At 37.8% G+C, this 12226-nt stretch overlaps 1 non-coding gene across 1 annotated transcript; it reads left to right on the forward strand.

Moving 5' to 3' along the window:
* Nucleotides 1-1162: 1162 nt before the first annotated feature.
* LOC145693759 (U1 spliceosomal RNA) lies at nt 1163-1324 on the forward strand. The gene has a single exon (XR_014132836.1). It is a non-coding gene; the product is annotated as a U1 spliceosomal RNA (small nuclear RNA).
* Nucleotides 1325-12226: the final 10902 nt, after the last annotated feature.

Genomic DNA, 12226 nt, shown 5'->3' on the forward strand with positions numbered 1-12226 from the left:
AACAGATTAACTCCTCTCTCAGCATAGCAATTGATTCTTTCTTTCGATGGTGCAATAAGTGGCGACTTCACATAAACTCCACTAAGACGCAGGCAATTGTCTTTATTCCACCTCGCAAGCGCTCTCGAGTACAGAAAAATCCGAATCTCCTTAACATCAGTGTCGACGGTACACGAATTCAACCCACTAAACAGGTCACTTACCTCGGTCTCACTATAGACCATCATCTAACTTGGCGCCCACATCTTAAAGAAATCACTCGCAAGGCCTATAATCGTTTAAACCTTCTTAAACGTCTTATAGGTACCACATGGGGATTACAGCCTTCTACAGTACTCAATACCTACAAGGTATTTTTGCGCCCCGTCTTAACATATGGACACCCCGCCTGGGTTAGTGCATTACCTTACTTCTACAACAAATTAAAAGTGCTCGAACGACATGCTTTTCGTCTAGCATACCGAATCAAGCTTCCGAGTCCAACGCAGGAGTTGTATGACCGCATAACGTTTCCTACCCTACTTCATCACATCGAAAAATTAAGGCTCAAGTTCATAACTACCCGCTTTCAGCAACGGCACCCTCTACTTGTGGACACGATGGATATCGATCGCAACTACGATCTGGGTTATAATTTCATCACCTGTCCTTTATCTCTGCTCTTCTCCCTTTATCTCAAAACTCTTCCACCTGATCACCCCGACCATTTTGTCGCATCTGCCTATTCTTCCGATCATCTTCCCCATCATGTTTCACCCACATTTACTGCACTGTAAATCCATTCTACTAACAGGGCTTCACATGTCTTCATCACTGTCCAGAGTAGCCCCTGGACAAGAAGATAACCAGCATTCGTCTTTTTAACAACCTGTTTGTGTTTGTCCTGTGAAGTGCACCTCACCATCATCTTTTCCTGCCCTTATGATTATGATCACAAGATCATAATGTCTGATGCATACTATAATAAAATGAAATAAAGTTGAAATATAATAAAGTGTTACTTAAATACATGATGTTCCAGTTCTCCTACATCCCATAGACCAGCTCCAATCTCCTTACTACCCCAATACTTTCAGCACTCACCCCGGATAGAGGGCGTAACCGTCGCAAGGGAGCTAGCCTTCGGCTAGCAATTAAAAAAAAAAAAAAAACCCGGTCAAGCATACTTACCTGGCGTAGGGGTTACCGTGATCAGTAAGGCGGTTCCCCCGGGGTGAGGCTCTTCCATTGCACTTCGGTTGGGCTGACCCTCGCGAATACCCCAAACGTGGGTATCTCGGGCGCGTAATTTTTGATAGTCGGGACTGCGTTCGCGCTGTCCCGGAGAAAGATAATTAAATAATAGTTCTAATTATTGCCAGTACTTAAACACTTATCCTCCTGCATAAATCATCGCTCAGAAATTAAAACATAGTAACGTTCTTCAAACTATTACAACAATTTGTCACTGCTAGTAAGCCTTGTTTCACACATCTTGCCAATTCTATTAATTTAATATATTGGATATCTCCAATATATTAAATTTTCTTTGAATAAAATAAATATTAACGAGTCTATAGATCAGTAAAATCTTAGTAGTTAAGTTGTTAAGTTCTAACAAGGCAGGCACTGGCCTACTTGCAACGTTGAATTCTTAAGAAATTTAAGATTTTTTTTGCAGAGTCAATGTATGCAATTGGGAAAAAGTATTTAAATATTCTGTATTACATAATAAACCAGCACCATTGACTCCCCATTTCCATTGGAGAAACATTATCATCCGTATGAAACTAAACATGCAAGAGTTGAGAGCAAGAAGAATTATATATATATATGTTTAATCTTAGACAATGTCTATTGCAACAAATGTTGTTTAATGACAATAAAGCATATCTTATCTTATCTTATGCTATGCTTGAGTTTCCTTGTAACTATAACGTTCGTGCCCTGGGCGATGGAAACCCGTGCTTGATTCCCAGTGGGAGTTCGTGGAGGTTGAATCTTATGTTGTAGCCGCTTTCCGGATCTGCCTCCCTGAAGTCCCACCAACGAGTACTTTCAGGAGATCTGAACTTACCTGGTTAAGACATCAAAGAACATTTCCGAAAAGGGATTAGAGAACTTTTCCCGGATCCCCCTCAGGTCTCAACAATGAGATAAGCATCAAGCACCGAGAGGTTCGGAAGTCTCGTCTTGAAATCCTCATGGACATCCAGATGATCGCTTAGACCACGACACACAAAAATATCGTTCACACATACAACGAAAACACATAAATAAAATGGCACTATGCTTATTTATTAAATGCACAATGTGTAAAAAAAAAAAAAAAAAAAAAAAAAAAAATATGTAGAAGAAAACAATCACAACACTAAACACTGATATGGGTATAGACACTTCACTATTTTCACAAACAAAATTACACTTCACATTTCGCGAGATAATAGCCCTTTACTTTTTGTATTACATATGTATGTGGATGAATTATTACATATGGGGCTTCACCACAAACACTTTTCTCACACCACTCACTAAGCACGTGGGGGTTAACACTGTGGGGTAACACTAAAGTAATCGCACGACGTAAGTTCCTTGCTGCTGTGAGAAGAATTCGTAAAAAGTTGATAATAGTATCCAGCAGGGGTGGATCCAGTGCCGACTTCTGGGGGGGGGGGGCGGTGGGTCGTCATAATGGTACGTTTAAGGCCTCCAAACTCCGGGATGGATATTATTTATATATATAAAACAAGAAAGTTTCCTCTTCTGGGGAGGCGATCGCCCCGATCGCTCCTCCCTGGATCCGCCCCTGGTATCCAGAAGGATGAAAGCAGACAGTTGCACTATGTAAATCAGGACATTGGTAGGCCCGTTTAGTACTTATACGCAGAGGGTCTGAGGACCCGGGACTTCACTAAAGCGGGGGCTAACCGTTGCACAATCTTTAGTCAGCTATGAGACGTATGCCCCTTTACTTGATTCTGTAGCGACTTAAACGAACGTGTTCGTTATTTTGATACGTGGAGAAAAACTCTTAGAGTTCAGGTGATCCAAGTGTAAGCTGGATTGACCAACTGGTCAATGTTGGCAGTTGATTTTAGAATGTAATTAGGTTAAGTCACCTGTACGGATATTCAAATTAAATGTTAAAAGAATCTGCGTTAACTCACAGTTCACTGGTCACAATGTATAAGGAGGAGTGAGTAATTCGAGCGTGAGAACTTCTAGGTAAAACTGGCTGAACGATATGGTTGGCGACGGTGAGTCGTTCAAAGACCTGAATGTCTGCTCTGACCTGCCGCAGTATTTCCATAAATAATTGAATAAAGCACTTAATTCAGTTCCAAATAACTATAGAACGTAGTCTTTGCATATTAATGAGTAAGGAGGAAACACTGAGGATCCAATAATAGAAATACGATTTTTCATTTATATAGTTCAATAATGCATGTGGTCTTTGTTACTAAAATTCTCTCACAGTGAAGAAATGTTATATATACAGTGGCGTATTTACGATTTTGTTTCGGGAGAGGCTTTGCTAACTTTCGGGGGGCTTTGCCTAGAAATGTGAAAATTCTGCAAGATATTTCATTTACTTTACTATAATAAGTAAGATTTCGGGGGGGGGCTTAAGCCCGGCAGCCACTCCCTAAATACGCCACTATATATATAATATGGGTGAACGATGAAAGACTCTTTTGTTCTTGATTCGTAGGGAAAAAATTGAATTATTAGCAGTTCCCATCGAAGAAAAGAAATTATTTGCGTGCCAAAAATAAAGTATAAACTGAAGAATGATTTCTGGCTTTCCAAACTGAGCAGAGCGTCCACAAAAATAACCTAGTGACGATTATAATGTTGAGTTCTAGTCCTGGTCTTGAGTACTCTTTGTGCCCAAAGCACATTGACACGTTCATTTCGACGTACCCGGTGGTACGTGATCTTTATTTCTGGCGTTAAGTTGCCTTTGGTCTTTTAGTCAGTAAAGTAGAACAGTGATACGGACTTTCTGTTATTGTACTGTGTTAAGTGTATACAGTGTCTTTCAAAACAACACCGACAAAGTTTGGGAGGTGATTCCTCACACTGAGATAAGACAAAAAGTATAGATGAACCTGAGTGCTCAAATGCTTCCTTTCGGAGTTATAGGCTGCCGAAAACATGAAAAAATGAAGTTTAAAGTTCCATAGCTCCATTACTATGGGACCTACCTTAGTCGGGTCAAGATTTCACTTAGGAACTAGTATGTGTCCTATCCTAATATCCGTGTTTCAGAATCCTGCGGTACTTCCGCAACAAGTTTTATAGAGGTAGTTGGTGAGTACTTCAAATTATATACCTGTAGTCTAACTGCCTTCATAAAAATTGTTGGTTGAGCACCGTATGATTCCGAAGCATGTATTTTTGGGTATTACACTTGTTAGTTTCTAGGTGAAGTCTTGACCAGACAACGGTAGGTCCCATAGTGATGAAGCTATGTACTTCTAAAGTTAATTTTTCATGTTTTCGGAAGCCTATATCTCCGAAAGGAAGCATTTGTGCACCCAAGTTGGTCTATACTTTTCGTCTTATCTTGGTGTCAGGAATCACCTCCCAAACGTTGTCAGTGTTGTTTTGAAACACCCTGTATATCGAATACGGTGAAGAAAGAATGGTATGCGCCACCGGTCGCTCACGTCGGTATTTTCGAAAAGCATAACTTTTTCATTACTGTCAAATGTCGGGCTGAGCGTGTTAAACTTTAAACCAGGGAACCAACCATGAATATATACGTGTTTTAATTAATATTGGGCCTTATACAGAGTCAATTTGACGTATGATTAGCGCCATACTAAAGGCCTGACTACTTCAGGAAATATGTTAGTCGAATTCTTTAATATTGCACTAATCACGCGTCAGAACGACTCTGCTTAAGGCCCAATATCTTTGAATTATTGAAGTGCAAGCTAACAGTGCAATAGAACATTCAACTCTGATGTAAACGGTTCTAGTTTTATCCCAGAGTATGTAAGTTTCTGGGGGACAGCACCATACCAGGCAGCTATCCTATTTCATTTCGCCAATTCTTCCATTATATCTTTCATTGATTTATAACCCGTGAATTTTCGCCTACAGAACAAAATATGGCATATGTCGACCTGAGGGGGGCAGTTTTTTATTTTTACAAAAATGTTACTTTTTAAAAAAAAATGTTCCTTAATTTTGTTCTGGTATGGTTAACTTAGGCTTGGTTAGGTCAGGTTACCATTGTTATTCCAATATAAATTATGTCTGTACTTACGTTGTTCCCCTCTGTCCGACATAAGCCCAAAATAATATAGTGTTTTGAACTAAGAGTTAATTCGGAAATTGGTGCTGCACTCATTTGTTTAAAAAAATGGTCATACTTGGTGCTGTTAAATTTAAGTCAGTTTGCCATGCAACAAGCAAAAATGTTACGAGTATTGTAAGAGTAAATAATTTTGCGAATGATAAGTATACTTATCCAGATTTTTTAGTTTAACGTCCCACAAAGATACTTCGAGGCTGAGGGTATCCGCGATAATAGTAGGTTAATGAATAAAGTGGTGGAATAACGAAAGTAGGTGGAAATTGTAAAATCCCGAGAAATTCAGTGATTGTTTATCACACTACTCTCTCGGTGCGAGCTGACATCAAATCAGGGACCCAAAGCACTTAGGGGCGTCATTTTGTGGGGAACATGAGAGGGCAATTGCCCCCTCAAGAGTTTGAGGAATTCGATTTTCTAGTAATATACTAGTACAAAACATGACATATATGTCAGTGATGCTTTTTCCCTCCCCTCAAACGAAGTCTGAAATGACGCCCCTGCTTGAACTAGTGCTTTGTCCATAAATCTCATAATGGGAACTTATTACTTCTTCCCTGCGGGTGACCTTCACACTGCAAAATATTGTATCGGGCTGACAGACAGTCCTTACCTCTGGCGCAGGGGGGCCATGGTTCGATTCCAGCTCCCGCCACGTAGGTTTTATGATGGATAGATACAGTGTGCTGGTGACCAACCACTTTCGTTATTCCATTAATATTATGCATCTAATCATCACCATCTCTCAGCCTCCATACATATTCGTGAGATTTTGAACTAAACGAAAGTTGACTGATAGTTTGCTCGCGCTTTATGAGTGATAAATTCTTTGCTCAGCTCATTATTATTAGTGTTATTTTTATTATTATTATTTGATATAGTTCGTCGAATTACAGATTTATGCAGATGATTCTGCACATTTGGAAGATATAACAATTGATATTTTTGTTTCCTTTTAATGCTCTCTTCGTTCAGGTAAATTAATGTCCCTTAATGTACTAGAAGCGGGAAAATATCGTCCAAAATTGAAAAAAGGGATTTTTAAAGAAAAATTCCCTTTTCCCCATTTTTCTCTTCACAGGTACACGATAGCGAAATTTGAGTGGTACCATTTGAAAGGCTGTCTTACACTGAAGAAAATGAGGTATGACTCATGTTGAGAAAAATAAACACACTGCTGAACAAGACTACACTTATTTAATATTTAAAAAACATTGTAATGTGTTTTTTTATATTAAATAAGTGTATTCTTGTTCAGCAGTGTGTTTATTTTTCGGATTTTATTTGCAAGACGTATGACTATGAATGTGTGTCAGACTCATTTTGCTAGAGTCAACAGACGTGTGTTAAAAAAATCTTGATTTCTTTAATTTTTTTCCATTTTTTACACATTTTTAGTCAATTACTTTAGTACAGTATCTACAGTATTATCACTATTTATTCTAAAGTCATGATACGTACTTCGTTTTCTTTGGCATAAACCAGTCTTTCAAACGGTATCACTCGCATGTCTCTAGCATGTACCATGTCCAGAGGGGCCCAAAATCGGGGGAAAGGGATTTTTTTTGACAAAAATTTACCTTTTACGCGAATTTTCCCCACTATGGTACATGCGAGTGGTACCGTTTGAAAGACTGGTTTATGCCAAAGAAAACGGTGTATCAATCATGTCTCTACAATAATTAGAGATTAGGAAATTTTTATATAAAAATGGGTTATCCATTGCTCACATAGGAGAAAGCTGATAGCTTTTTCAAGATATAACATTGAAACTTCGTACAATTATTACACATAGTATGTAGTATGTTGGAGATTGTTTGGGGCTCTGTGTGATGACACAGGGGCCGGCCAGAGGGGCCAAAATCGTGGAAAAAAGGATTTTTTGACAAAAATGTCTTCTTCTTTTTTTGCGAATTTTCTCCACTATGGTACATGCTAGACACATGCGAGTGCTACCGGTTGAAAGACTGGTTCATGGCAAAGAAAACGAGGTAAATTCATGTTCCCACAATGAATAGTCTTGATGATGATGATAGTATAGAAATTCACTAAAAAGGTATTATCAAGGGAAAATATGTAAATCGCCTGTAGCGTCACAAACATGGACGATGGGTTTTAAAAAAGGAGCATCAAAACTATTCATCCCAGGGCCACTCTTTGTATCTCATTCTCTTCAACATAAAGCAAAGTTTTTTTAGTAGCCTTCGCATGATCGTATCCTATACCAAAGGGGAGATATTCGCGATAAAAAAGGAATTTTTAAAAAGAAAATCCCTTTTTCTTACTTTGAGCGGACATTTCCTGTATTTGGTACACTTTAGGGAAATTTTGTGGACGCAGTTGGAAACACTGCTTTACTAGAAACAAAATGGGGTATGAACCATGATCCTACGATAAATAGTCTTGACGCAATAGATGATTGAGTGAAAGTCTACAAAATACCTAAAAAAAAAAAAAAAAAGCCATAATTTAAAAGGGTTAACGTCCCTTTTTAGCACGGAGGATATTTGAGACGTGTATTTATAGTTTAAGATGGAATCTGAACCATCGTAATGCGTTTAAATTTTAATGTTCTCTCACCGATAATCGAACCTAAGTATTAAAGGTGCACGCGCTAGCCATTAGACCAACTAGTAGCTAGGTTCTGTGCAGATCACTTTACTATGATTATTTTACTTTCTTATAAAAAAAATGTCATAATGACTTGAAAGACCATATTCTGCTGATATTTCCATTTTTTGCACGTTCCGTCGTAGATTAATTAAGCCAGTGGCGTATTCGGAAGTTCATTAATAGGGTATTCAAGATCTCAAGTTAATAAAATTTCAAGTGTTTCTGTACACACTTTAGTATAGTAAATGTTTCTTTTCCATAATATTTTGTACAAAGGGAATGGAGGTTAAAGCCCCGAAACTTCCCTTTGAGTACACCACTGGACAGGGTCATTAACATAAATCAGTTATGCCAATTTATAATTAACTGCGGACCAGGACAAAACTGAGGCGACAATTCGGTGAATGAGTGTAAGTCATGCATTTTCTGGATCTGTGGTATTATGAGTATTTCGGTTCACATTTCAATTAGGAGATGAACTACGGAAATATCAAAGTAACTATACAAAATCTGCATTTTTAAATAATTGAATCGATATCAACGGTCTTACCTTGCAAAATGATCAAAAAAGTGAAAATAAACCAGAAAAACTCTCCCTGTTTGCATGCAATTAAAAAAAATAATAAAAATAATAAATTTTACACTTCTTTAATTTCCATTCACGGGCCGGACAGCCATCTGGCAATCAGTAATGTAGATAGTGTGAAGGTGTACGATATTCCTTACTCCTTCAGGTAATTATTCTTCGAATTTAGAACATTTCGGTTAGTTTCAAATTTCAGGAAAAGAAGTAGTGTTTTGCTCCAATTTTAAATTGTCCAAAGATTATAAAACTTTTAGTAAAATACATCAAAATGAAGAATATAATATTTTGTTAATTTATATGGCTCCTTTAGGATTAGCTGGGAAAGAATAGGTACATAATCTTGCAAGAAGTATTGAAAAACTATTACTAAATACAAGGATATAATGAATTATCAAATATTAAATAACTAAATCAAGTATTTAAATAAAAAATAAAAATCTTAAGAAGTTTAGATGTTAATTGCAAGACAATCAGCAACTTAATTGGAAATTTGTCAAAAGTAGTAGTATTAAAACAACATACTGCTAGTATTTTCAACAAGAGTGTAACTAGGAGACAATGTGGCTCCTAGTGTCAGTGATACAATGGTCAGAAGCTAAAATAAATTATCTCTATGGAATAGTCGCAGTGTGAACTCAAAACCTCTCCCCCTCTTCTTCCTCAGATATGCCCAGAGATATTTAACCCCTTAGCCTCTGAAACTTTCAATTGTTTGTTGATATGTGGTGTGAATAGGTGCTAAATTGAGGTTAACCTCTCAAAAATTACCTCAGCCCCTCCCAAGTCTTAGTGTAATGGTTACGGGGTTGCATATGCCAGATATGGAGTGGGTCAGTGGGTCGTTGGTCAAGATTTGTGAGTGAGGATCGTGGGTGACCATTGCGACCCACCACCTAAAATGGCCCACCGATTCACTCTGCTCAGTGCATTATAGACAGCATCTGAACACTGGTAAATTTTTTCTACGTTTTACTTTCAAGACCTTTATTGTTCTTCCTTTTTCATTTGTTTCTGTTTACTTACCTGAGATGAGTTAAGTGAAAAGAACTATTTTTGGATATTGATATTTATAATTGTAATAATAGCAATTACTACTTGACTTTCGAGATACAACCTGTAAGTTTTTAAAGGAGCTAACTACTAGGAAATATATTTTTTAAATCATCTGTGGCCAAATGCCAACTGGGATGTTATCGCTTCCATTATAATAAGGCTACACATCCTAAGGGGGAGTAGGGGTCCGATTTTTTGCCAAAAATTGAGTAGCCCTATGTCACGAGCTATTCAACTTAGGGAGCTGAAATAATTAAGTATATTAAATCTTTATAAAAAGTAAACAGAACATGCCCAAGCATTTTTTTTTTAATTCTCTTTTGCGGGGGGACTTCCTATGTATGGGGAATTGGTAGTGATTAATATGTAAACATAATAGAAAATGATCAATATTAGCGTCGAACCCATAGTTTTCGGGTTCACTGAGGTGCATAGTTACAAATCCGAAGTCGTTTAAATGCAAGTTTATCCCCATCGACATGAGAAGAAGAGGAGATAAAAAAAATTAATGTTCAAATTCACCGAGATTAGAGTAGTATTGGCTGCACTTTGCCTAACTTTTTGGCCCCTGGGTCCCTGCCTCAGGACCCATGGTCCCTGGCCGGGGTCAATGACCTAGGGGTACATAGGACCACCCCCTCTAAATTTTGGCAGGGGTACCTTGGCCCACCCCCTAAATTTTGGCAGGGGTACATAGGACCACCCCCCTTAAATTTTGGAAATTGCCAAATCTAAAAATTTGGTATGGTAGGGTAGGACCATAGTATGTACCTCTATTAGTATTGGGTGTCTATGTCGTTCCCTTTCATGGGTAAAAAATTGCCAAAAATTCAAATTTCGGAGGTTTTTGACCTAATTTATCCCCTTTGATGAGGTGTTATTACCTTATATGGTTATATGGGCGTATACAGGGGTCCATTACCTTTCATAAGACATGGGTATATTAATGCACCCCTTGAAAAATTTGGGAGGGGTACCTTGGCCGCCCCTTAAATTTTGGAAATTGCCCAATTTCAACATTGGGTATTATAGTACAGGACCCTAATATGTATTATGATAAATTTGGGTGGTCCACCTCATTTCCTTTTAGGGGTACATAGGACCACCCCCCTTAAATTTTGGAAATTGCCAAATCTAAAAATTTGGTGTGGTAGCCTAGGACCATAGTATGTACCTCTATCAGTATTGGGTGTCTATGTCGTTCCCTTTCATGGGTAAAAAATTGCCAAAAATTCAAATTTCGGAGGTTTTTGACCTAATTTATCCCCTTTGATGAGGTGTTATTACCCTATATAGTTATATCGGCGTATACAGGGATCCATTACCTTTCATAACATATGGGTATATTAATGCACCCCTTGAAAAATTTGGGAGGGGTACCTAGGCCCACCCCTTAAATTTTGGAAATTGCCCAATTTAAACATTGGGTATTATAGTACAAGACCCTAATATGTATCATGATAAATTTGGGCGGTCCACCTCGTTCCCTTCTAGGGGTACAAAATTGCCAAAATATAAACGTAAGCAATACGTTATACCACGTGTTTGGTTACGTTGTACCACGTGTTTGGTCTTTTGGCCCAATTTATCCTCTTGGATGAGGTTCTATTACCTTATATGGTTATGTGGTTATGTATAGGGGTCTATTCCCTATCATAAGACATAGGTACATTTGTGCAATCCTTTAAAAAATTTGGGAGGGGTACTTTGGCCCACCCCTTAAATTTTAGAAATTGCTCATTTTATATATTTGGTATTATAGTACTGGACCCTAACATGTATTATTATGATAAATTTGAGTGGTTCACCTCGTTCCCTTTTAGGGGTACGAAATTGCCAAATTTTACTACAACCACGTGTTTGGTATTTTGGTCCAATTTATCCCCTTGGATGAGGTCCTATTACCTTATATGATTATATGGTTATGTATATTGGTCCATTCCCTATTATAAGACATGGGTATATTGATGCACCCCGGGAGGGGTACCTTGGCCCACCTCTTTATTTTGGAAATTGTCCAATTTAAACATTTGGTATAATAGTATAAGACCCTAACATATATTACTATAAATTTGGGTGGTCCATCTCGTTCCCTTTCATGGGTACGAAATTGCCAAATTTTAGTACAACCACGTGTTTCGTTTTGACCTAATTTATTCACTTGGATGAGGTCCTATTACCTAATATGATTATATGGTCATGTATAGGGGTCCATTTTCTATCATAAGACATAGGTACATTGATGCACCCCGGGATGGGTACCATAGCCAATCCCTTAAATTTTGGAAATTTTTCAATTTAAGCATTCGCTATCATAGTACATGACCTCAATATGTATCATGATAAATTTGGGTGGTCCACCTTGTTCCCTTTCATGAGTAAAAAAAAATGCCAAAATATAAACATATTGGGTGGTCCACCTTGTTCCCTTTCATGAGTAAAAAAAAATGCCAAAATATAAACATAAGCAATATGTTGCATCACGTGTTTGGTTTTTGGCCCAATTTATCCCGTTTGATGCGGTCTTATACCGTATATGGTCATATGGTCATGTATATAGGTTCATTTCCTTTCATAAGACATGAGTACATTGATGCACCCTTTAAAAAATTTGGGAGGGGTATCTTGACTCATCCACTCAGTTTTAGAAATTGTTTAATATAAGCATT

The sequence above is a fragment of the Thermobia domestica genome, chromosome 8 (genome assembly GCF_964235325.1).
Source record: "Thermobia domestica chromosome 8, izTheDome1.hap1.1, whole genome shotgun sequence".
NCBI lineage: Eukaryota > Metazoa > Arthropoda > Insecta > Zygentoma > Lepismatidae > Thermobia > Thermobia domestica.